This window comes from Pongo abelii, chromosome 7 (genome assembly GCF_028885655.2).
Source record: "Pongo abelii isolate AG06213 chromosome 7, NHGRI_mPonAbe1-v2.0_pri, whole genome shotgun sequence".
NCBI classification, from domain to species: Eukaryota; Metazoa; Chordata; class Mammalia; order Primates; family Hominidae; genus Pongo; species Pongo abelii.
Window position 1 is genome coordinate 99,144,244 of NC_071992.2, and position 26,580 is coordinate 99,170,823.

Sequence of the window (26,580 nt, forward strand, 5' to 3'; positions counted from 1 at the left end):
CCCCAACTTCCTTGATTGTGAAGAAATGGACACATGATCAAGGCTAAGTCTGCTACTTACGATTACCCAGGGTTTTAATTCTGAACTATTTTCAAAGAAGTGCAGCAGTAAAGGGGGATAGAGAATTAATTTTGGCCACAGGGACACCAGCAGAAAAAATGAAGTTTACAGACACAAATTAGCAATAAAGCCAGCAATCAGTTCAACATTTCCTGCTGACAGTAAAGTAGCTGGAGCTGTGGAATCCTGTTGCTCTTTCCAAACACTCTTTGTATTGGAAATGTGGCTGTGGTTTGGCTGTCCATTCTGCTTTGCTCACGCTATTTTGTGAGCTTTGTTGTGCAAACTTTCCATGGATTCTATGAGATAGACATCTATGAAGTATTCTCAATCCTTGCAAAATCTTCTTTTTCTATTTAAATTATCCATGTGCAACTTGTGTTGCTTTCTACTAAGAACTCTAGCTAGTACTCTGCTTCACAGCATTTGTGTAAGAATTAAATTAAGTAAAGAAAATGACACAGTGCCTAATACTGCAATTCATTCTGAAATTTTCTTTAAACTTCTCACTCTATCTATTTTAGATCATGGAAAATATGAAGCATCAGAGTAATTAATATCTTTAATGAATAATCAAATCCCTCCAAATTCATGGTAATGTTTTATATAATAATCATGGATGTTCCTGGACCAAACTGAGGGTTGGGCTGCCATTTCTTGTGGCTCAATAATGAAATACAGATGAACTGGGGAGGAAGAGAGTTTTTATTTCTGTAACCAGTTACAGGAAGAAGGCCTGAAAATTAACACCAGACCAACTCAAGATTACAAAGTTTTTCAGAGCTTATGTACCTTCTAAGCTATCTGTCTATGTGTAAATTTGCATTCATGTAAAGACATAAGCAATTAACTTCTTTTAATCTATAACTAAGGTCTGAGTTTTAAAGACCTTCCTCTGGAGCCTCAGAAATTTGTCCAGGTGCTGGGGTGATTACCCTTATCTTGTCTCCTGCTAAATCACAGACGTTTGGGGAGTTCCTTCAGACTCCCAATATACTTGTTTGTGGAGGCCTGGGAATTTCTTCATATCCCCAGTAAAACTTGTTTATTCATGCTTTAAGATTCAGGAAAGGCCTAGGCAAAACTCTTGGTGGGCTTTTGTTACGTTCCCACCTTTGTATAAGGGTACTGGCTTTTAATATTTAACTTAACCACTCAGTCAGTACAGAAACAGTTGTTATGGAGGCCTGTGTTAGTGAGACCTGGCCTGCCACATGGATACAACAGAGGATTTCTAAATTAATTAAATTGCCTAGACTTTCATAAAATCAAAATATCTTAAACTTAAAAAACTGTAAACATACATTAATACCTAGGAAAAGAAGGGAGACTTAATCCTTAAGTTTGAGTATTCACTCAAAGGCATTTTAGCCTGAAAGTTCTCGGGGAATAAACAGAAGAGATGCAATAAATACAGCATTGAAACAGTTCTGTGCAGTATTTATGCACTATTTGTACAAATTCTAAGCATTGAAATAATAGTTTCTCTCTAGAATTGTGTCCCATTTTCTGCCAATACAATTTTATCATATTTTTTGCTTTTACTTCAGCTGGGTGTTTGTTTGAAAGCTTAATGGATTTTTCTCTAAAAGATCCCTAATTTTTATTCAGTGGCATTCTGAAGTATTTTTCTAGAAACAGGTACTTCGTTCAATTAATTTTTCTCTAAAACTTACTTTTCTAATCTTGTCTTATATGAACTAAATATATTATTTATCCACTCTGTTTCCTGTATGCTTCAAAAGCTTGTAAAACACATGGCTATATCTTACAAACTTCATTTGGTAAAGGTATTAAACAAAGATTTTTATATTATTAACTAGATCTGAGGAGAATATTTGCTACCCATTCTTTTTTTATCCATTGCACCATGATTGGTTATATTACATCCTTTTTCTTTTTTTAGACTAGGTCTCTTCTACATAGCACAAAATAGTTTTCATCCAGACTTGAGAGTCACTTGAATAGAAATGTGAAGCCCTAGATTATTAAGGAGTATTAACAAGTACAGATATATTTACTGGATTGGCCAGAGGAATAGAAGTTAGAAGACCTGGTTTAAATCCCAAATGCAACATTTGTGGTGTTGTTGTTGTTATATGGTTTCAGAGAAATTAAACACCAATCTCAGGTTCTTTGAACTATAAAATGGGGATACTTTAGATAATATGTATGTACCCTACCTACTTCTAAGTAACACCTTGAGCATCAGATGGTGTGATATATGTAAGAGCAATTTGCTAAACTGAATAGCATTTCAAATTGCTTCTCTCTAAGAAAGCACTCATCACAATGTCTGGTAATTATCTGTTAACTTGTCTGTCACCCCTTCTAAATCGCTTCCTCCGTGAAGAAAAGATGAATGAATGAAAATGTAAATTACAAGTTACAGAGCCAATAAGAATGTCATAGTACTTGAAATCTAAAAGATTTTCACCACTTGCTGTGCTTTCACAATCTTTTTTCTTCTTCAAATTTAGAAAGAAATTGTATAAACTATGCTCCTACAGCCTTTTGCTTTTTTTCTTGTTTTCTTAACTGTAAAATGAGACACAGTTGAAAGAGAGAGCGTGGGGTTATAAAAATGTTGCTGTAATAGACAATAGCATATATATAAGAGAGCTACTATTGTAAGTAATCAATAAGAGAAAGAAAAGATTTAAACTGCTTTTTTAATTAAAGCTGTGGTTTTTATATCAAATATATTTTATCAATATGAACTAATTTCCCCCTGTAGAGTTATACAGGACACACATATTAATACAACAATCTTCATTGTTACAATTAAAGCATTAGGGCCAAAAAGAGAATTGTGTAATTTATAATGGCAGAGAAAGAGTCATTTCTACATTTGTGATTATAAATTTGATGTCCGTTTTTACGCTTTGAAAATGTGCTGAAATCGTTTATTCCTTAGCATGTATAGAAAGCATGTGTCTTTGTTTTTATTTGAGGATGTCAATGGACAAGTCATTGCCTAATTTATTTTCAGTTTCAGTGTTATTTTTTCTAGAATCTGGTAGAAAAACTCTTTTTCATTTTAATAAACAAAGTTGGTAAAATATAATTACTCTAATTCTTCGCTTTTGCTTTGGGGAAAAAACCCTCAAAAGAGTTTCTGTCACCGAAAATATCTGTGCTTTTTAGTTACATGATGTTTCATTGAAAAGTTATAACTTTGGCTGGGAATTAACAGATGTAAATAAACAAGGAAATATAATAATTATATGGAGATACAGCAAGTAAACCATCTTTCTGACTTTTCATTTATCATTCATTGGATATATTTCATACATTGGTCAAGTTAATTATTACTATAGAAATGTATTTGATATAGATTATATATCACAGTATTATAGTCATTAAAATATTTGAAAAAAATCCCATTATGATAAATTCTTTTATTTATATAATGTATTTCAAAAGCAGAGCCCTTCAATCTTCACGTATATTGAATTCTGTTTCTTTTGTATGGACAACAGATTGGTAATCCAAACTATCAGTTTGTTTAAAATTTCCCTCAATTTTGTATGCAAATTAGTCAGAATACAGTAATAGCATTGTAGAAAAAAATGAGTTCTTGTCATATGGCCAGGAAAACTTAGGCACATAGACACATTGTAGGGTAAGTATGGAAGGGTTTATTGGGTGAAAAAAAAATAACTCTCTGCAAAGTGAGAGAGAGTCCTGCTAGCAGGTTTTCCACCTCACAGATTGAATTCCTGGTTACCACACAGGAACAGGAGGGGCCAGGCTTCTCATCCCTGCAAATGGCATGAATTTCCTGAGGCTCTACTCCATCCTCCCAGTGTGTAGGCTGTGAGGAGATTCTCCAGGGACCCCTTTTTACTTGACTACCTCAACAGGGAGTATAACATGTTATATTCTTGAAGTTTAAGTAACAGGATTGGATATTTAGTACTGGCTCCACCTCTTTGTGTGTGTTCTTAGAAAAATTAACCTGTTGTCTCCATTTTCTTACAGAGGAACAAGTTTGACAATGCTACTTAACTTATTGGGGGGTTGTTTTTGTTGCTTGTTTGCTTTAATATTCAATGGGATGTTGCTCTATGTAAATCTCCTAGGAGAGTGCCTGGCCCAGGGTAGGTACTCAAGGAATACAAACTGCAATCTGATTACTACTGCTCATATAATTAATCATCACACACAAGTGGATTGACCACCTCAACATCCACCCTTGATCTTTTTCTCCTGCTATTTGACCACAGGCATGTAAGTAAAGAGAAAAGTGTCAACCAAAAATAAAATTCTAAGGCCCCCAACCAGCTAAGGGTTCTCTTAAAATTTAACTTGAAATACTAGTTCAGGCCATGACAGGAAGTGGGGGTCAGACATGCGTCATTATACCTTTCCTGCATTAACATCAACATGGACTTTGAGTCATAAGAAACATTTTACAACATATTCTCTCTGAGGGCTACTATCTGAAGACTTCCTCTGCATGATTAAACTTTGGTTTCCGCAACATCTTACTGCAACCCACACATTCCTTTCTATTGACCCCCGGTTTTTAGATAAACTAAACCAATTGTCAAATCAGAAAATGCTTAAATCTACCTGTAAGCTGGAAGTCCCCACTTCAAGTTGTCTCACCTTTTTGGACCAAACCAATGTATTCCTTAAATGCATTTGATTGAAGTCTCATGTCTCCCTAATGTATATAGCCAAACTGCACCCCCAATCACCTTGGGCACATGTTCTCAGGACATCCTGAGGGCTGTGTCATGGGCCATGGTCACTCATATTTGGCTCAAAATAAATCTCTTCAAATATTTTACAGAATTTGACACTTTTTGTTGACAGAAGTCAACGGGTAAGGCACAAAATATAGAATTCATACATGGGTGGGGATGACAATATTAAACTTTCCTTTCATGTATGTCACTTATTAGAAATATCAAATGGTATCCTACAAAAAAGCAATAATCATCTCTGTGAATTGTACTTTATATACTTCTAAAGGACTGGGGACTTTTATAATCTGACAGTAATAATAGTCAATATTTATACAATAATATTGAACTCATGCCTTGGGTCATTACAGAGTTAAAAGAGCAAAACCTCAGGTTGTTTCGATTAGGAGCAGAATCTGGTGGAATGAACCAGAAAGTAATATAATTTAATGTTCTTGCACATGGGAGAAGAATTACCAGTTAGAATTCAGCCTGTAAGTTTTTTCTCTAAGCTTAGACAACCAATACATTTATACAACTTCTCTTACTCTCCTGAAAGCAGCAATAGAGACAATTTGCAAATCAAAAGTGGTCGGAAGTAGGTTCAACATCCCTTTCTTGGAGCATAATTGACCTCCTCAAGTAGCACTGAGGTACCTTTATGTTTAGCAACAATGTAGGAATTGCAGTACTTATATAGAAATTAACATGTTAAAGTCTCTGTACTCAGAATCTGGACAGTCACAAAAGTCATAATTTTTTCCAAAGAAGCACTCAGCCCTCCTACATGCTACTTGGATAGTATATAGACAAAGACCTCTAAAAGAAAATAATGTGTTTCAAGAAGTAAGTAGCAAGAATAGAACCCAGGGAAAGGTTTTATTGAACTATCATTTACATAAAGTAAATTTTACAGATCTTAAATGTATTGCTCAATACATTTGTATATATCAGTTAGACGACTACACAGTTCAAGACATAAAATATTTTTTCACCCTAGAAGCTTTATTGCTCCCTTTTCCAATTGATAGCTTTCAAAGTAGTCACCATTCTAATTTTTTTATCAGAGGTTAATTTCTGTCATTGAACTGTATAAACTTGTACAAATATCTTATTAAATAGGAATTTTAATTTATTACATATTTTAATGTTAGATTTATTGTTTACTTTTGTCAGTGTATCTGCTATTATTAATTGTTTGGACTTAGTTACTTTCTACTAGTGAAACCACCTTTGCAAAATTATGACAGAGTGAGAGTTCTAACCTAAGCGACTCATCTTGCTTCTAACTTTAAGCTGTCCTCATTTCTTCCTGGGCATAGGCTGAACTAACTTTGGGAGTAACCTAGTTTATAGTTTATAGTTTAAAACTAAGACAATAACAGCCCTTTCCCAAAGCAAACCTCCTTGCCTGGACTAGACTACCTTTATAGTACTAACAAATTAACCACAAGATTAGAAATTATTGTTTAGGAGTCATGCAGCTGGAGGCTACAAGATTCTGACTCTCCCAAAACTGCTCCTAAGGTAAGTGCTTGAGATATTTTGCAGACTCTGCACTTGAAGGATCAGCTGGCATCACTCAGATCGATAAACTGGCTCATCTGATCTTGTGGCCCCCACCCAGGAACTGATGCAGCACAAGAGGACAGCTTCAACTTCCCATGGTTTTATCTTTGACCTAACCAATCAGCAGCACTCTTGACTCACTGGCCTTCCCCTATCCACCAAATTATCCTTAAAAACTCTGATTCCTAAATGCTCAGGGAGACTGATTTGAATAATAACAGAATCCCAGTCTCCCATACAGCTGGCTCTGCATGAATTACTCTTTCTCTATTACAATTCCCCTGTCTTCATAAATAGTCTCTGTCTAGGCAGTGGGCAAGATGAACCCATTGGGCAGTTACACTAGCCAATAATTTCTGCTAGAATTTTAAATTAAATGCATAATATTCATTATTAACTTATTGAGAGGTGAAGCCAGCTGGGCTTCTAGGTTGGGTGGGGACTTGGATAACTTTTCTGTCTAGCTAAAGGATTGTAAATGCACCAATCAGCACCCTGCATCTAGCTAAAGATTTGTAAACATGCCAATCAGCACTCAGTGTCTAGTTAATCGGGTGGGGACTTGGAGAACTTTTCTGTCTAGCTAAAGGATTGTAAACGCACCAATCAGCACTCTGTCAAAGTGGACCAATCAGCTCTCTGTAAAATGGACCAATCAGCAGGATGTGGGTGGGGCCAGATGAGGGAATAAAGGCAGGCCACCCGATCCAGCAGGGGCAAGCCACTCAGGTCGCCTTCCACGCTGTGGAAGCTTTGTTCTTTCACTCCGCAATAAATCCTGCTGCTGCTGCTCACTCTTTGGGTCTGTGCCGCATTTGGCCTGTAACGCTAACTGCAAAGGTCTGCAGCTTCACTCCTGAGGCCAGCAAGACCCCAAACCCACCAGAAGGAACGAACAACTCCAGACGTGCCGCCTTTAAGAGCTGTAACACTCACCGCGAAGGTCTGCAGCTTCACTCCTGAAGTCAGTGAGACCATGAACCCACCAGAAGGAAGAAACTCTGGACACATCTGAATATCTGAAGGAACAAATTCCAGACACACCACCTTTAAGAACTGTAACACTCACCGCGAGGGTCCGTGGCTTCATTCTTGAAGTCAGCGTGACCAAGAACCCACTAATTTGGGACACACTATCTGTGTGATCCAGGTAACAACTAGAGGCAAGAATATTATTGACTAAAAGAGTCAAACTGTATAATATTTACAGAAATGCATTCTGAGCCAAATGTGAGTGACTATGGCCAATAACCCAGCCCCAGGGGATCATGAGAACATGTGTCAAAGGTGGTCAGGCTATAGCTTGGTTTTACACATTTTAGAAAGTTGTAAGATATCAATCAATACATGTAAGATGTATATTAGTTTGGTTTGGAAAGACAGGATAACTCAAAGAGGGTGCTTCCAGGTCATAAGTGGACTCAAAGTTTTTCTGATTGGCCATTGGATGAAAGAATTTATCTCGAGACCTAGAATCAATGGAATAGAGTAGCTGGGTTAAGATAAGGAGTTGTGGAGACCAGGGTTCTTATTATGCAGATAAAGCTTCCAGGTAGCAGACTTCAGAGAGAATAGATTGTAAATGTTTCTTACCATACTTAAAAATGTACCCAACTCTTAGTTAATTCTCTCCTGAATGAGGGAAAAGAGCTGGAAAGGGAAGGGGATTCTCTACAGAATGTAGATTTTCCCCTACAAGAGACAGCTTTGCATGTCATAGAAACATTTTGGGATAAAATATTTTGATTTTTTTCAGGGCCTGCTACTTTTCATGTTGATATCTTATTACTAGAAAAAGTCGGTTTTGTCAGTCTTAAGGTCTCTGTTTTAATGCTAATACTGGTCAGCAGCGCCTGAAATCCAAAGGAGGAACATATAATGAGGCATGTCTGAATACCCATGCCTATCATGGCCTGAACTAGTGTTTCAGGTTTACTTTATAATGCCCTGGGCCAAGAGGAGGGTTCCATTCAGTTGGTTGGGGTGTTTGGAATTTTAGTTTTGGTTTATGATATGCTGTGTCCCTGAGAGTAGAATAGATAAGCTGTGGTCATTACATAATAATGTTCTATTCTTGAATACACTCTTTGTATGTCCCATGTTACTTTTTAGCTCCCAGAGTTCTTTTATATAATTGTTTTATTTGACACAATGCAATACTGTAAAGTAAGAAGGCATGAACAATTTTCTATATTTTATTCAGGGTTATAAGTTGTGTGTTTCACAGAAGTGAAATGAGAGATCTGGCACTCAAAGGACATCTTATCTCTCTCTCTGCCATACTACCTTGCTTCCTTCTTACTTGTAATGATTATGATCTTGCTATCTAAGAGTGATATATTATAAAAATTGTATACAAAATGCGTGTGGTTTAGCTCCAGATGGCACCATAGCATATTTATAGTTTTTTCTCTTTTTTACCCCATTAAAGGCATTTTTATGGATGAGCAGAGCAAAGATATATGCTGTAATTCCTAGAAAAAAATAAGATAATCATAGTTACCGAACCTAAGAGAAGGTTCTTGTACCTTGCACAAGAAAGAATTTGGGACGAGTCCATAAAGTAAAGTGAAAGCAAGTTTATTAGAAAAGTAAAAGAAAGGCCGGGCGTGGTGGCTCACACCTGTAATCCCAGCACTTTGGGAGGCCAAGGCAGGTGGATCACGAGGTCAGGAGATTGAGACCATCCTGGCCGACATGATGAAACCCCATCTCTACTAAAAACACAAAAAAATTTAGCCGGACATAGTGGTGGGCGCCTGTAGTCTCAGCTACTTGGGAGGCTGAGGCGGAGAATGGCGTGAACCCAGGAGGCGGAGCAGTGAGCCGAGATCACGCCACTGCACTCCAGCCTGGGTGACAGAGTGAGACCCTATCTCAAAAGATAAAAAAGAAAAGTAAAAGAAAAAAAAAGGCTACTCCGTAGCAGAGGAGCCCAGAGGGCTGCTGGTTGGCTATTTTTATGGTTATTTCTTGACTATATGCTAAACAAGGGGTGGCTTATTCGTGAGTTTTCCAAGAAAGGAGTAGGCAATTCCCAGAACTGAGGGTTCCCTCACTTTCAGACCATATAGGGTAACTTTCTCACATTGCCATGGCTTTTGTAAACTGTCATGACACTGGTGCATTAGCATGCTAACGCATTATGATTAGTGTGTAATAAGCAGCATGGATGACCAGAGGTCACTTTTGTTGCCCTCTTGGTTTTGGTGAGATTTGGTTGGCTTCTTTACCACATCATATTTTATCAGCAAAGTCTTTCTGACCTGTATTTTGTGCCAATTTTCTATCTCATCCTGTGACTAGAACACCTAACCACTTGGGGATGCAGCCTAGTAGGTATCAGCCTTTTTTTTTTTTACCCAGCATCTATTCAAGACGGAGTCGCTCTGGTTCAAATGCCTCTGACAATAGTAGTGGGGAGGGGAGTAATAAAAGAGGAATGTTAAGACTTGTAAAATTGAGCATCTGATCTCACTTAACAACCACAGAGCATGCAAGTACATTATCCTAGACTCACCCTGGTTCCTGATGATCTCAGGATGAGGGGTCAGGGTACCATATCACTGAAACCTTTTCCATTCTTGCAGAACCTAGTTTTAGAACACGTGGTTATACTCATCTCTTAGGGGTGGTTTTTGTACAGTCAGTCTTAGTAGAAGTAGGAATAGCCTATATTATATTTCAAGATTTCTTGGAGCTAGGGTTTTATGGTTCTTTGGAGATTCATAATTTTCAGTATCAATGACATTTCCTAGTATTAAGCTGGATTTTTCTAATTTACTGCACCCCACTAAATGGTCCCCTAGTGGTCTGAAAAATGAATGTGTGCACCCAACCCTAAACGCTGTATTTAGTGCACTTGTCATCATTCCTCTCTTTGAATATTTTAATCCAGAATTATCTCTTTTTAGCAGGAAAAAAAAATCTTTGTATAAAAGCAGTATCAATTCAGTCCTGAATTCACCACGTACTAGCTATACAAGGTCAGGGCTCAGTTTCCTCATTATAAAATAGGGAGAAATTATATATACTTCCTAAGGTGCTAAATGAATTAACGTAAATAAATGTCCTAACAAAATACCTGAAACATAGAATATGAATTTGTATAAACTAATATTGTGTATCTATCCATATAGTATATTGTGTGTGTATGTATAGATATATGTACACACTTTATATATACATACATACATATATAGTATAGACACCATGTATACACTATATATACACACTATAGGGTGTATTAGTTTTGTCTATATATCAGCATATTCCTGATTTGAGATTGAGTATACTTACACATACTGTATGAATACCACACAGATTTATATATATACACATAGAAATGTATATACACACATGTACATGTATATATAAATCTGCATATATACTTTATATTATATGTACTCTAATAGGTATTATTTACATATTATCTCTACATCTGCTAAAGTTCAATTCTGAACTAACTTTAAAATTGGTGCCCTTGTTCTATATTTTGTTTTCATTTTTCCTCACCTGGGATAATATATGGAAAAAAACCATAATTATGTTGCACCAGCCTACTATAATAGCTCCCTAATTGATTTTCTCCTTTAATTTATGATCTGCACTGCAAGCACAGTGTAAAAATGCCATCACCCTATTTCAGCATCTTTGATCTCCGTCCCGAAAGCCTACAATGATCAATTGAACTTGCTTAGTATGACCCTCAGAGCCACTAGGATCTTGCCCAACTTAAATTTTAAACTCATATACTGAAGCAACCCATATCTCCATTCATTCATACCATCTCCTGTAGTTACCTTTCACAATGTCTAGCTATTGGACGTCTCTTAAATAGCTGCTTAGATGTACCGCTGGTACTTTTACTTCCTGTCTATAAGAAAGACACTTTTCACCTATTTTCCATATCATAAACTTTAAGTCATTCTTTAAGTTTAGATAAAATATTTTCTTCCTAAAACTCCTAGGCAGACATTCTCTTCCAGGTTTTCAGAATGCTATCAATACTGCCTGTGTAATGTTTATCTAATTATATAACAATTAGGTGTTTATGGGTGCACAGCTCTTGACAGGTGTGAAAACAGATGTCGTCTCTCTCAGTAAACGGTACCAGGATCTGTCCTGTGTCAAAGATGCCGGTCTCTCCTTTGTATTAATTTACTTTTCTGTCTGTTAATCCATCTCCCATTTTGAGTGTTTCCAAGACACAGCACTTATTTATTTGTTTGTTTGTTTATACATTTATCAGTAATTTCAGGGTTTGACATAGCAGAGTCACACTCTTAATATTTGATATTTTACATTTTTATCTACAAAAACAAACTAATATTTAGCACATCCCTGATTTGAGCTAGTTAGAACATCTATTTCAGTTGGTTTAGTGTAACAATGAAAAGGAAGGAGGAAATAACTTCTCCTAAACTCTGCCTTACAGGAGGCCAAACAAGTTACTTAGGAATTTTTAATTTATTTACACAATCATTGTCTTACATTTTTAGCATATGCTTGTCAATTATGCATGAATATCTGTCTATATACTTCCAAATATTTGATAAGACATATTCAGCTTGACTGACAAGGTTACCGTTTTGTGCCCTTGTCATTTTCAGCTTATCGACATCTGTCATGCATTTTGAGTGGTAAGGAGATGGAGTCAGTAGTGTATACCTCTGCCTTTATTTTTAAGTTTAGACCTTTCAAACTCTTGAATTGTGCCTGACTTATTTTCTGTGTCATTCCATACGTTATACATGTTCCAAGCACTTACTTCATTTTTTGTTGCTGTGTCAGACACTTACTAATATTGTCATTCAGAGACAGTGAACTATAGTACTAAAGTACTCCTTGTATTATTTCAATTTGTACCATGTATAGAACTGAAAGGGCAATAGACTATACTAGCCACTATCCACTAACTAATGGAGAAGGAATAGAGTGGCAATTAGGGACAGAAATAGTGACATTAGAACACTGGCCTGAAATTAGTGAATCTCATTTTCATTTTCAATCCCTAAATACATTATGAGGGCAGCCCCAAATATTGTCCATCTGTTTTCATAGGAGGTTAGAATAATGAAGAATATATTTTAATTTATATAAAGGCATATTTTATATTTATCAAAGCAAGGAAACAGTAACTGTTTTTCAAAAATTGTATAAGCTCTTTTTTTCTTTTCTTCTTCCATTCTTTAATTCCTTCTTTCTTCCATTCTTTTTTCTCTTTACTTCTTTCGAATTCATTCTAATATTTTAATTTTATTCCTTTTTTCTTGTATTGTTTTATTGATATATCATGGTAGTACATATTTTAGGGTACTTGTGACATTTTGATACATGTATGTAATGCATAATAATCAAAGCTGGATTATTGGGATAGTCCTCACACGAAACATGCATCTTTTCTTTGTGTTGAGAACATTACAATTCCTCTCTCCTAGATATTTTGAAATATACAATAAATTATTTTTAACTATAATTACTGTACTGTCGAATACTGGAACTTATTTCTTCTATCTAACTGTATTTTTTGTACATATTACCCAATCTTTCTTCCTTCTCCCTCCCTCTTTCTTATTCCATTTCTATATCAAATATTTGATATTTTTTGTGTGAAAAATACCATACTATGACTTGTAGAAAATACGGATTTAAATAAAATTAACCAACTGATATGGTTTGGCTGTGCCCCCACCCGAATCTTATTTGAATTGTTGTTCCCATAATCCCCACGTGTCATGGGAGGGACCTTGTGGAAGGTGATTAGATTATGGGAGTGGTTCCCTTGTGCTGTTCTCATGATAGTGAGTGAGTTCTCATGAGTTCTGATGGTTTTATAAGGGGCTTTTCCCCCTTTTGCTCAGCACTTCTCCTTTATTTCACCATGTGAAGAAGGACGTGTTTGTTTCCCCTTCTGCCATAATTGTTAAGTTTCCTGAGGTCTCCCCAGCCATGCTGAACTGTGAGTCAGTTAACCACTTTTTTTTTTTTTGTAAATTACCCGGTCTCAGATATGTCTTTATTAGCAGCGTGAGAAGGAACAAATACACCAAAGAACCAAAAAACTTTGTTTTTAAAAAATAGCTATCTAGTACACAGGCATATGAGGCTACAGGGGTAGCAGGTGTTTTCCTTAGGAAGAAGAGAAAGGCAGAACACAAAAATACATCTATGATGATAATCGTAAAAAATAATGATTAACAGAGCCCTACCAGCTAAGAAAGACTTATTAGAACCATAAAAATGGAGACAAACTGAGAGTGCCACAGCCTTAGAAAAAGGAAAAATTAAATTTATTCAAGGATAATATAAAATATTTCAGTAAAGGTGTAACAGTTGAGTTTGGTATTAATGGATGGATCATTTAGTACTGGGAGAGATAGTGTAGGTAAACCCTGGTTTCCCACCAGATGGTACATGCTTACCACTTGGAAACATTTTAAATAAAGATTTAAAGACTTCTGAATCAGAATCTTGGTGTGGTTCGTTAATGAAGAGCTTTGAGAGAGGCCAAGGATTTTTCAGTTTTACAAATTACCTCAATAAAGTGGATAATCTACAAGTTAGTGGTGCTTGTCACCCCTGGATTATAACAACTTGACACAAGGCTCACCAAGTCTGGAATCTGGAATCATTAAGTAAGTGGAACTGAAGGCACATAGGTGCTTATAAAGAAGAAATGGTTGATAAATGTAGAAAGTAAATGGTTGTTGGAGAATGAGCCTGTTGAACGCAAGGCCAATATTTCTGATATTTAACAAATTTTTTTTGAGACCCAAATTGCTATTCTGGTTTTTACGGACCCAGAAATGATCAAAGTAGATATTCGTTCTTGTGGTGCTTACATGCTAGTTAGGACAGACAAACAAGAAGCAAATACAAAAAAAAAAAAAAAAAGCAAGATTATCTCTATCTCAGACACTGTGTGCTGTTGTTACAGGACCAACAGGTTCCCATGTCTGCTGTCCAGTAACAGACCAATACACTGAGACAGTAGGATTTGAAGCAGAGAAAGTGTTTAGTGGTATCAGAGCAGCGAAGTAACAATATGGGAGAGACCCACAAATGCATCTCCCTGAAGAGTTCTGGGTTGTGGGCTTTTAAAAGGGTCATGGAAGGTGAAGGACTAGACAATTGGGGTTACAGATGGGTCAGGGTTAGGGAGGTGAGATCATCAGGATGTGAAAACTGTGTGCTTTGGTGAGTCCTTCAGAACAGCAGCCATCAGTAGTTTCACTGGCATGCATGACCTGCAAAATCTCAAATGGAAAACTTAAACATTTCAAAATGTTTAAGTTGTTATCTATAGAGCAGCTAAAGGGAGCTCCGATGATGTGACAGGGTCTGTGTCATTCAGTGGCAAAAAACTGAAAAAGCAGGTTAGAGAGCAAGCTGACCTAATGATTATTGCTGAATTCCCTGCAAGCTTGGTTTATTTTCATTTCTCCCCCATCTGTTCTTCCCTGTTAATTACATAAAATTTATAGGGATGGTTTCACTATAAAGGAAGGTTGACTGAGGGACGGGGTAATGAGAAATAATGTTTAGAGGGGATTTAACAAGAAAAGGGGGCCATCCATAAAAAAGATGGGGGAAAGAACATTCCAGGGAGGGGAACGGCACAGGCAAAGGCCTTGAAGCTCAAACATGCTTGATATGTTTGTAGAACAGTAAGTATCAAATCAATTGGTAATGGACCACTATGTACTGCTTTCATGTGGGAAGGGGGTTGATATTATTGTATCTAGCAGTATTACTTTCGGGGCAATATAAAAATTGTGGAGTGTAGGGAGGGTATTAGAAAAGCCTAGCTGAAATTTATTTGTAGTAGCCAATCTAAGAGGTAATAAAATCTTTCCCTAAGCCAATCTCAGAATGGCCAAGAAATGACCAGCCATGTTGAGAGAGATTTTGGAGATGAAACTATCAGATTGGGTAGCTGCTTAATTGTGAGCTACCAAGGTAAAGAGAAAGTCAAAACTGAATTCAAAATTTTAAATTTGTATGATGCTACTTGACAGCATTGTCATGTGCAAAAATAAGGTTGTTTGGAAGAGAGGGCATCTAAAAATTGTGTTCTGATTATGTTAACTTTAATCATTTTTGAGAATGAGAATGATGCTTTCTATGGCTTATATGGGATATTTTAAGTTTGCTTTAGTTAAGAGAAGGTGCTTGATATATGCATTACTAGACAAGCATTATTCAGTTTGTTAGGCTTTTTTTTTTTATTATTTGACCTAAATATAGTACTGGATTGGAGGGATTGAAGCCATATATTCTTAACGTGGTTCTAGCCCTAACTGTGTAATCTTGAGTCAGTCATTTTTCAGATATTCAATTTCCTCACTTAAAAGGAGGAATTAAAAAATAAGTTTTGGGTTATTCCAGCTCTAAAAAATTTATGATTTTACTACTCTTTTGCTATTTTGCTTAACCTATGGAAAACATTTTTGAAAATGCTCTTTGCTTGAGTATAAATTAGTTGCATTTTTAAAAATGTATTTATATTCTATCTTCAATGACTAAATACTCTCAACAGTGTCCAAAGACCCAGCGCTAAAAATTAGAATTAATGACCAGGAGAGAGGTATTCAGGTGGTTATTCACAGCCATTTTATACGTTTTAAAAATATTTTGATTAATATAGTGTAAGCTTTCATCATGGGCAATCAGCAGTAAAGCTGAGATGTACAATCGAGATCAGTCTTTTACCTAAACGCTTCCCGGGCTCTCTACATCGTTCTTTATATATTTAAGCCAATACTAATTTCCTCTGGTTATAGTTTTCTTGCATGTATTATTATTTTGAAATGATATTATGTTAAATATTGATACACTTATGAAAAATTTTGGAAGAAACTGTTAAATAACAGCTAAAATCAAGACAGAATATCAAAAACACTTTTACTTGCTTCTGAATTGTAAGACTTCAGTTAACAAACAATAGATTATGCTGACAAAAAGAATAACTTTTGTAAGTTAAAGTTGAAGCTAATTCTAAACTCTGCCAAATACCTTGGGCAAACTATTTGTCGGAGAGTAGTACACTCTCGTTAAAGGTAAAACAAAGATAATTGTACCTGTGCCCTACAAACTGCATAGTAAAATTAAGAGGATTAGTGAGTGATTTAGTCTAGTGCTTTGAATGTGAATTTACATGACATGAGTAAATAAAAAGTGCCATCATTTTATTGGAGCCTGTGGCATATATCTTAACTTCTCTTACCTTTGCTTCTTCATCTGCAAAATGGGTAGACTAATAACCCTCTGGCTTACCTAATTAATCTTGATGTGAATTAATTAGTAAATGACTTTATATAGCCTGATGTAGGGAAAATTTTTATTATTGACTGATTCACAAGATATTACAGTTTTGTACATAAATGCTCAATTTCATTTTGTAAAGTAGATTTGCTTTGACAGCTATGACTATTCTGCTTCGAACTCAGCAACTGAATCTCTATTTATTGAACAAATCAATTTTTTTTTGTTGAAAGATAGGGTCTTGCTCTGTCACTCGGGCTAGAGTGCAGTGCACAATCATAGCTCACTGCAGCCTTGAACTCCTGGATTCAAGCAATCCTTCCACCTCAGTCTCCTAAGTAGTTAGGACTAGAGGCACGTGCCACCATGTCTGCCTACAAAAAAAAAAAGAAATGTAGAGTTGAATTCTGGTGTTGCTTGAAATCCTGGTCTCCATCAATCCTCCCACTTTGGACTCTCAAAGTGCTGGGATTACAGGCATGTGCCACTGCACCTGGCTCAAATCAAATTCTCAACAAAATTCCTGAAAATGTCTCTTGGTTTATTCCATATGAAAAAAAATTCTTCCATTATTTTAAATTTACCTTTCAAAAAGAAAAATGCAAGTTAAACATGATTTCTCTGAAATGTATCTTATTAGTATAATTTTTCTTATATAATTTTTGCATCTTTCTCCAATTTAGAAGTTGCATAACTAAATTATATTTTCTAAAACACTCATTCATGTTTATAGCTATGAATATGAACCAGAGTAGTAACAATAAAAATAAATGTGTAGAAGTTGTATATATTTATCATAAATTGTTATTACATAAACACTATATTGTAATTTCAATTGTGAAACCTATCAACCAAGGATACAGAACAAATTATCAGTCATGTACCCAGATGTAGTAGATATTTACATTTTGCCATGGTAAAAGAATATTTTTTCTGTTTTCTTTCTCAAATATGTCATCTTTCAATGAAAATTTCATTTGCACATTAAAATGACAAAAGTAAAATTTCTCTCCTTTTTTCCAAATTTTATTTTAAGATAACCATATGTATGCATTCTTGAAAATGTAATTTCTAAGTAATACTATTGTTTAGTACTTATGATCCCTTGCTTTCTTTTCCTGAGACTATAAGCCTACAGGAATGTGAATTTACATGAAAATCACTGGTATCCTCTCCAGGAACAAAAAAAAATTTTACAATTGGATTAATCTTGAATATCATTGCTTTTTTTTCCCTATAAATGAAACAGTCCATATTCATTTTCTTTCTTTCAAAATATTATTGAATCTATAAAAATCAGTTAAATTTCAAGAGTGGATATGATGTTCTGAAACTTGTTTTGGCCTAAGCATGAAACTGATGGGGATTTGTTTGTTTTGGTTTTGGTTTTTTAGGGCTAGACTTACCTAGGATGAAATTTGATTCTGCAGGTGTCCTGTTGTGTTTCTACAGTAAGAATTAAACAATTCCACATCGACCTAATTACATTACATTGGCTACACAGACAGAAGTGGAGTTTTTTGTTTTTTTGATTTTGGTTTTTCAGAGTCTTAACTGGCACAGTAATGAGACAAATTCACTAGGCAGGGAGGCCTTAATGCTGAATGTGTTCTTCAGCTATTCTTAAGATAGTTTTTAGCTGATGCTAAAAGAGTGTTTACCTGGGGTAAAGAACCATAGCTACAGTTTTCTCTTTGCTGTGTATTCAATAATGCTCATCAAGAGAACTTTTCTTGGATTCAGTTAGACATATTCAAAACCAGGTAAGGAATAGTCCCTAAGATACCCAAAACATATCTAAGTTAAGTGCACTTACTTTTAATTTTTTTTTTTTTTTAAGACAGAGTCTTGCTCTGTTTCCCAGGCTGGAGTGCAGTGGCATGATCTTGGCTCACTGCAACCTCTGGCTCCCAGGTTCAAGCGATCCTCCTGCTTCAGCCCCCCTAGTAGCTGGGGTTACAGGCACATGTCATTATGCCTGGCTAATTTTTGTATTTTTAGTAGAGATGGGGTTTTGTTATGTTGGCCAGGCTGGTCTCGAACTCCTGACCTCAGGTGAACCACCCGCCTCAGCCTCCCAAAATGCTGGGATTACAGGCGTGAGCCACCGTGGCCAGCCCACTTTTAAATTTTATATTTTTCTATAGGAGTAACATGAGTAATAGTAGTATATATAAAAAAAGAACAAATCTATTTTGTTGCCTATATCAGAGATATACTTCTTCTTAATAGTCAACACATAATTATTAAAGGAAATATTTTATTCAGTGTTCAGGTTGCTTTTTGGTTCCAAGGACGAGCCAGCCTATTGAGCCACTGATACTTTCATATAGGTGAAGAATTTCTTCTCAGGTCAGGATACGAATGGATCTGGATATAAGAACCAGAACACAACTTAAAATGTGTGCATGTAGAGGTGTGCTTCTGTGTGTGTGCATGCCTATATATGCACACAGGGGTGCGGGGTTATAAAATCTGTGGAATTGTTGAACAATGAAGACTTGAAAGCAAAGAAATGAGGATTTTCCCATGAGCCTCCTCCCCAAAGTATCTAAGTAACATGATGTGTAGGTATCTCTCAGTTTACATATTCTCTGTAATTCTCAGTTCAAAATGTCTAAGAAATAATCTGATTAGATTAGCCCAGACAGCTAGCTGCTCCTGATTTAATCAGCTCTAGGTTGAGTAATAGCAATAGCAAAATCTTTGCAGACCCTTCAAAAAGATATTTTATATGTTATAGAACAAAAACACTTGAATTTGGAGTGGGAGGATGGCTATTACCAATGTGAGAAAAGAGATTTCAAATGTTTACTTAATATCAACTTGCCTATATGAGGGGATTTTTTTTTCAATTCCCAAATAAAAGTTTGACTATTTGCCAAAGTTTATTTCAAATGTTCAGTTAAGATCTGCAGAAATCCAGCTCAGTGTTAAATAGTCAAAGTGAAATGGTCTTCAGAATATCAGGTTCAGTTACTTTGACTTTGTCAATAAACACAAAATTAGATCACCTGTGCACAACTTCATCAAAACCACAGCAACTGAAAATAAACTCCACTTGGTTTATATTACTGAGGACATATTTAGATATAGAAGTAATGCTCTATCTTGTTACTAATGTGAACTTCAACAGAACAATACTTTATTTTTAATGGTACGTACAGATCCTGTTTTCAAAATAGCATTGCTCTTCTTTGTTATTTTCCAAAGCATCTTTTCATTAAAAACATATACATCAGAATCAGGATTCATCTTCTCTTAAAGCAATGCTCCAATTCCTCTCTTTCATGTTTGCCTCTGGATGCCTGCTGCACCTAATTTTTATTCCATCTGAAATAAGAATTGTCCTGTAATGTTTCTTAACACCTTGCAGTATTTCTCCTGCAGATTTGAAACTAGTTTCTGCTGGAATTTTTATTCTGTGTATCTAATGCCATCTTCTATCTCCTTCCAGAAAGTCTTCATAATGTTTTGTAGTGGACTTTCTAGTTTTCTAGTGTTGTTAAGATTATCTCTCTCTCTCTCTCTCTGTGTGTGTGTGTGTGTGTGTGTGTGTGTGTATTTGTGTGTATGTTAGGGAGGTTCTTATTCTCTAATACACACACACACACACACACATCCCACTTATGTGAGTTCCCCCAGAGATTTGGAATGGATGGAAGCAACAAAGTACATTGATTAGCTTTGCTTGTACTTATATTTGGCCAATATATTGGTTATCTATTCCCATAATAATGTAGCGTAGCAAACAATCACAAATTTCAGTGGCATATGGCAATAAATGTTCTTTTCTGCGTGAGTCCATGGGTCAGTTAGCTGGTTTTCCTGACAAAGGCTTGGCTTAACTGATCTCAGCTGGGCTTCTTTATGGGTCTTTGGTAAACTAGTGGGTCAGCTGGGTGCTGTCTGGTCTAGAAGGGCCTTACCTGTGTCACTGCACTCTCCTCCATAAGTCTGCTACATTATTGTGATTGTGACAGACTAGCCCAGGCACACTCTCAGGGAGATCACATGGAGGGAAAAGATGAAAATATTCATGCACTATTTCAAACCTCTATTTGAATTAACTTGGACCTTGCATTTGCCAGCAATAACACTAGAAAGTATTCAAGGATTTTTGAGAAATGCAGATAATCAGAGGATCAGTTTAAGCAAACTTAATAAGCAAGAAAGAAGCTGTTACCTTATGTGCAAAAAATATAACCATAGACACCTAATATATTAATTAAGTGTACCTAATACACTTATTTGATCCAGGTTCCATTATTATAAATATTGATCTTTATTATAAAGGCCTAAGAAAAATATGTAGAGGGTCCAAAGACTTAGCTAGAAAAGCTCAACTAAAAGGCTTTAATTTATTAAATGAGAAAAATAATATCCCTAAGAGTAACTTATTTTATTAAATGAATTACGGTATAATTATTCTGAAAGACCCTTAAGGACTAAAAATATTCCACTGTGATTCTTGCAAGACCTTATTCCCCAGCTGTTCTTTTGTGCTTCTTTTTTAAACCCAAAATGACCAGTCAATGGCTGGTACACTGTGACCACAGTCTTACTGCCCCAACACCCTGTTCGAAGATTAATGCAACTTTGACTGACTTTGAACAATGTTCTATAAAATCTTTAAGTTTCTGATTTCCTCAGAAAACATATCTTTCTGCTGTTCTCAAATAGACACACCTTAATAAAGGCGTAAACTAATGTCCTTGGCTGTTTATCCTATATGGAAGAACATATATCTATTTGAAATGCTGTTACAGAAGGTTGATAATAGAACCAAGAATGTTTAAAAGACATTACATGAGACACAATGATTACAAACAGACGAAGTATATATACAAAATAAAATGTATAAAATATAATCTCATTTTAAATTTTTTTTTTTTTTTTTTTTTGTGATGGAGTCTCACTGTTGCCCAGGCTGGAGTGCAGTGGCGCAATCTCAGCTCACTGCAAGCTCCGCCTCCCAAGTTCACGCCATTCTCCTGCCTCAGCCTCCCAAGTAGTTGGGACTACAGGCACTGGCCACAACGCCCGGCTAATTTTTTGTATTTTTAGTAGAGATGGGGTTTCACTGTGCTAGCCAGGATGGTCTCCATCTCCTGACCTCGTGATCCACCCACCTCGGCCTCCCAAAGTGCTGGGATTACAGGCGTGAGCCACTGCGCCCAGCCTTAAAATTTTTTAAATAAATATTTAAATACACAAAAATATATATTTACATATGTATACGTAAGTATGTGATAGACACCTATAAAACCACACATCAAAAAAGTAGCAGGAATTGTCTTTAGCTGGTAACAGGTAATTTTTTTTTTCATTTTGCCTTTGTGGAATTTCTGTTTCCTCATTAATTGTTGTATATGCATTGCGAATGACCTTGAAGGACTTTTACAAAAGACTTTTATAATTCATCACACACATATGTATGGAGATATATAATCTGAATGCATATAATGTCGTAATTGTAAAAATTTACTTACTCCAGTCCATCAAATCTTTCAGTCAGATGTTAACATTTATGATCAAGTAGATGTTTAAAACATAAATAAATGAATAATTAAAAGTATTAAAAATCAAATAGGAAAATAAATACATATTCTTAATATTTAAAAGTATTGTATCATAATAACTAATTGCACAACTTTATTCCTCTAAGCCTAAGAATTAATAATGCCTCTTTTTTTTCATAATGTGAGTAAGACCCAAATATTTCTTGTTTAATGTTGGTTCACATTTGATATCTAACATAAGTTTTATTTTTAGACAAGACAGAATATTAAAATATTTTATACTTTTATTCAACTAGTAGAAAAACAATGTTTTTGTATTCCTCAAAAAACTACTATCAGCATTGTTTATAATTTTAAAAATAAGAAAAACTATATTTAAAGTTGTGGACAGAGTCACAAAATAAGCAGTGATGTCTTACAAATTAAACCTTATACATACTCTATTACGTATACGACTGATGCATGTCCAAACAGATGTCGAATGATGTATTAATACAATTTCCAAAGCCAAAAATCAATGATTGGCAATAAATATAATGCAAAGCCATACTTCTTTGAAGCTTCTAGAGCCCAAATGAATATGTGCATAAAGGCAAAATCTTTAATTTTAGACCTGAAAACACAAGGCATACAGTTAAATTAATAGAATTAAAAAATTAACTACCTATAAGTACACACAAATTTCCTAGTTAGGAAATGCTATGAGAATGGTAATTTGGAATAGATGGTTGAATTTAAAGATTTGATTCTGGCACCAGAACATGACTTTGAAATGTTCAGTAGGGCATAAGTGCAATATGATCCATCACCCTGAATCTGTAGCATTTCTAGCAAAGCACAGCGTTGCAAGGCTGAGGGGAGTGGGGAGGATAGCATTAGGAGATATACCTAATGCTAAATGACGAGTTAATGGGTGCAGCACACCAACATGGCACATGTATACATATGTAACAAACCTGCACGTTGTGCACATGTACCCTAAAACTTAAAGTATAATAATAATAAAATTTAAAAAAAAAGAACAAATCACTGAGCAATGTACTTATTCTGTGTAGCAACACTTTCCAATAGAATTTTCCTATTTGCAAGACGTGCTCTATGTCTGCACTGTCCAGTACTGTGATAACTAGTCACATGTTGCTGAGAGCTTGAATTTTGGCTTGTATGACTGAGAAGCAGAATTTTTAATTTTAAAAAATGAATTTAAAATTTTGGTCATATGTGATTCATAGCTTTCAGATAGGGAAGCTCTATAATTATCCTTTAATCAATTTGATTATTAGTTGCACTCCCAATTCAGTCCATTTTTTTTTTTTTTTTGACTTGGGGCATATTTGGTTCACAAGTGAAGAAATTAGTCAGTATAATGAGTCTTTGTTGTTATTGTTCTATATTTAGTCATGCTAGTCATGTAAGAAAGTATCAGCTACCTTTTTAAAATGCCATAGAAGTTGAAGTCCCTTCAATCAAAGCACCACTGGGGAACTCCAGCAGCTGGACAAATACTAACTCTGGCTTGGCTGGATCAAAATATCAGAGCCAGGAAATGAAGCCTTACTGCCCTCTACTCATTGTCCAGATACATTGTTGAAGAAGTCTAAGAATCTTTTAAATCTTTTAAATATTTATGATAATAGCAATATTTAAATGTTATATTTTAAATTGTTCAAGTTTGAAGAGATAAATTATGCTAGTCTTGTTCACGCAAATTATCATTTAATAGCACTTGGCTTCAGTCTAATTTGGCTTCAGAGTTCTGCCCCAAGTGAGAAATGTTTACTTATTTGATAGCACACAGTGCAGCTCACGGCAGAAGTGATGTGAAGCCAGAAACAAAGTGGACTGACTTTACTGTTGTGTTTGGATTTACAAATTAAAATGTATTTCAAATGTTTTCCAAACAAGCAGTCTCCATATGCTCAGTGGCCTTGCTGTCTCTTGCAGGAAAAGATAAAGAGTAGAGAAGTTGAGACAGGTCATTCTAACTCACTTAAGCTTGAAATATCTTGACCTTTAATGGTTGTCCTAAAAGGAAGAAATAATTAAGTCATGCTAATTGTTTGGCGGACTCTTCATTTCCCTTGATATTTAATTTTTCTCAGCATGCTATTCCTTCACTGATATCTGAAGACAGCTTCAAATGACAATAAAATTGAAACTCTTGCTTAAAATTTCTTTAGGTTCATTCCATAAAATAAGATGAAATGACTATTTCTATTAAGTTTCTATTAAGCTGTGAAATACTTCGATTATAAATGTATTTAGTTATGGTATGCATATTCCACATTCATTCTTTAATTTGATGATGAAAATAGCACCTACAAAGAATCATGGCTTAAAAATGAAACAGTTATCACATAATTAATATTTAATTTCTACTCCTAACCATCTCAAAACCTCAGAAATGCACGTTCCTTTGTTTTACTTCCTGTCCTTCCCATTATTTCTTAGATATTTTATTTTGTAATTGTGATGGTTAATTTTAGGTGTCAACTTGACTAGATTAAGTAATACCTGGAGAACTGGTATATTATCATTTCTAGGTGTGTTCATGAGGCTACTTCCAGAGGATATTGGGTGTGCACCCATGAACTAAGTGAGGAAAATCAGCACTCAATCTGGGTGGGCACCATCCAATTCAATGGGGGCTGGATAGAACAAAAAAGGAGAGGAAAGGCGGTATTTTTTTTCTCTCTTTCCAGGAGCTAGGACACTCTTCTTTTGCCGTTAGACATCAGAACTTCAAGCTTTCCAATCTTTGGACTCCAGGACTTTGACCAGCAGCCCTCAGGTTCTTAGGCCTTGGACTAGATATTACACCATCAGCTTCTCTGATCCTGAGGCCTTCAAAGTTAGACTGAGTGATGCTACCAGCATCTCAGGGTCTCTCGCTTGCAGATAGCCTGTTGTGAAGCTTCTCAGCCTCCCTAATCCCGTGAGCCAATTTCCCTAATAAATCCCCTCTAATATGTCTATATATGTATGTACATATCTTATTGGTTCTGTCTCTCTGGTGAATGTTAATAAAGTTATTGTTCTTAGTTTGGATTTCATGTACAATTGTCATCAAACTATTTTTATATTACTCTTTAAAGTCCAGCTCCTGGCTGAATCTCATCAGCTCTGACGTGATATCTTCAAACATAAGAAAATATTGAAACAAAAAAAAATCAAGACAGATATTCCAATTTAATGATAAATGAGGATGTAATTTACATACATATATGATATGATATATATGATATTTAATTTCTATGTTTGACATAAGATATTACATCATGATAAGATATTAAATCATATGTCAAATATAGAAACGAAAGAGACCAAGGTCTTAATAAAATCTTTATAAAATGTTAAGTGGACTTAATGTTTCAGTTTTTTAAAATACAAATAAAAAATATAGCACCTTGTTATAATTGGTACTGGTCTTACAGCTTTTGTAGTAGGTTTTTTAAGATACTAAGTTTCAAAACACTTTGTTGAAGATGTTGAATCATTTAGTGGCTTTGCGATAAAGTCAATTTTTAAAAAAATGTGTTTTACATCATGTTATGCATCAATACAATAGTCCTAAGGTCTAAGATGCAAAAGTCATGCAAATCAAAAAAAGGTTGACAAATATCATGAAAATGCCCATGAGATAAAATAACTGTTTTATTATAAGTTATCAGAGTCTTTGAAAATCATAGCACCTGTGAATAGCCACTGCACTCCAGCCTGGGTAACATAGCAAGACCTCATGTCTTAAAAAAAAGAAAAAATTAAAGCAGTACTTATACTTACAGAATATTTAAATATTGCCACATTATTTTTGACAGCAATATAACTGAAAATAATTGGAATGTCTTTCAATGGTGAAATTGTTAAATATGTTGTGGTATGATTATATTCTGGGTATTAATAGTTATTAAAAGTAATTAGAAATATATCTTAATTTGGAAACATGACTAAGCTATATTTTTAAATTGGAAATTGAGTCAAAATAATTATTATATATTTTAAAAAAGCAATAAACCACACATATGCATATGGATGAGTCACAAGAGAGCATTAAGCTATTATTATTAGAAAGGACTGGCAAGGAGAGATTACATTTTAAAAAAATACATACATTGTTTCATGATGTGAAATGAACATGAATTACTTCTACATTTGGAATTTTAAAAGTTATAAAGTGATGAGTCATGAATATAACCCTATTTCTACAGACCACAAGTTTCTTCACTTCTTAAATCACACTTTATTTTCCAACTCTTTTTCTCTTTTTTGTAATCTCTGCAGAGAAGTCTGAAGTCTCTGTCACTAAGAGTAAAAAGCCTGGGAACAAAGAAGGGAGCTTGGTGAGGACATCTCTGATTCGTTCTCTCTTGCCCTTTTTGGTGGTTTGACTCATGCTCAATCTAGGTCACTAACTTTCCTCTGGCTAACATGGCACCTTTATAGAAATACCAGATGGTTTTGTTTTAGCA

General features: G+C 35.2%; 1 long non-coding RNA gene across 2 annotated transcripts in view; it reads left to right on the plus strand.

The window, feature by feature from the left end:
* The first annotated feature begins 7,006 nt into the window (after positions 1-7,006).
* Positions 7,007-26,580, plus strand: part of LOC129061068 (uncharacterized) — a 109,402-nt gene continuing 89,828 nt past the window's right edge. Inside the window, exon 1 of one of the 2 annotated variants that reach the window (XR_008528055.1) lies at positions 7,007-7,473. This is a non-coding gene — a long non-coding RNA (uncharacterized LOC129061068). The remainder of the gene's footprint in view (positions 7,474-26,580) is intronic. The other variant, XR_008528054.2, reaches the window with a different exon arrangement.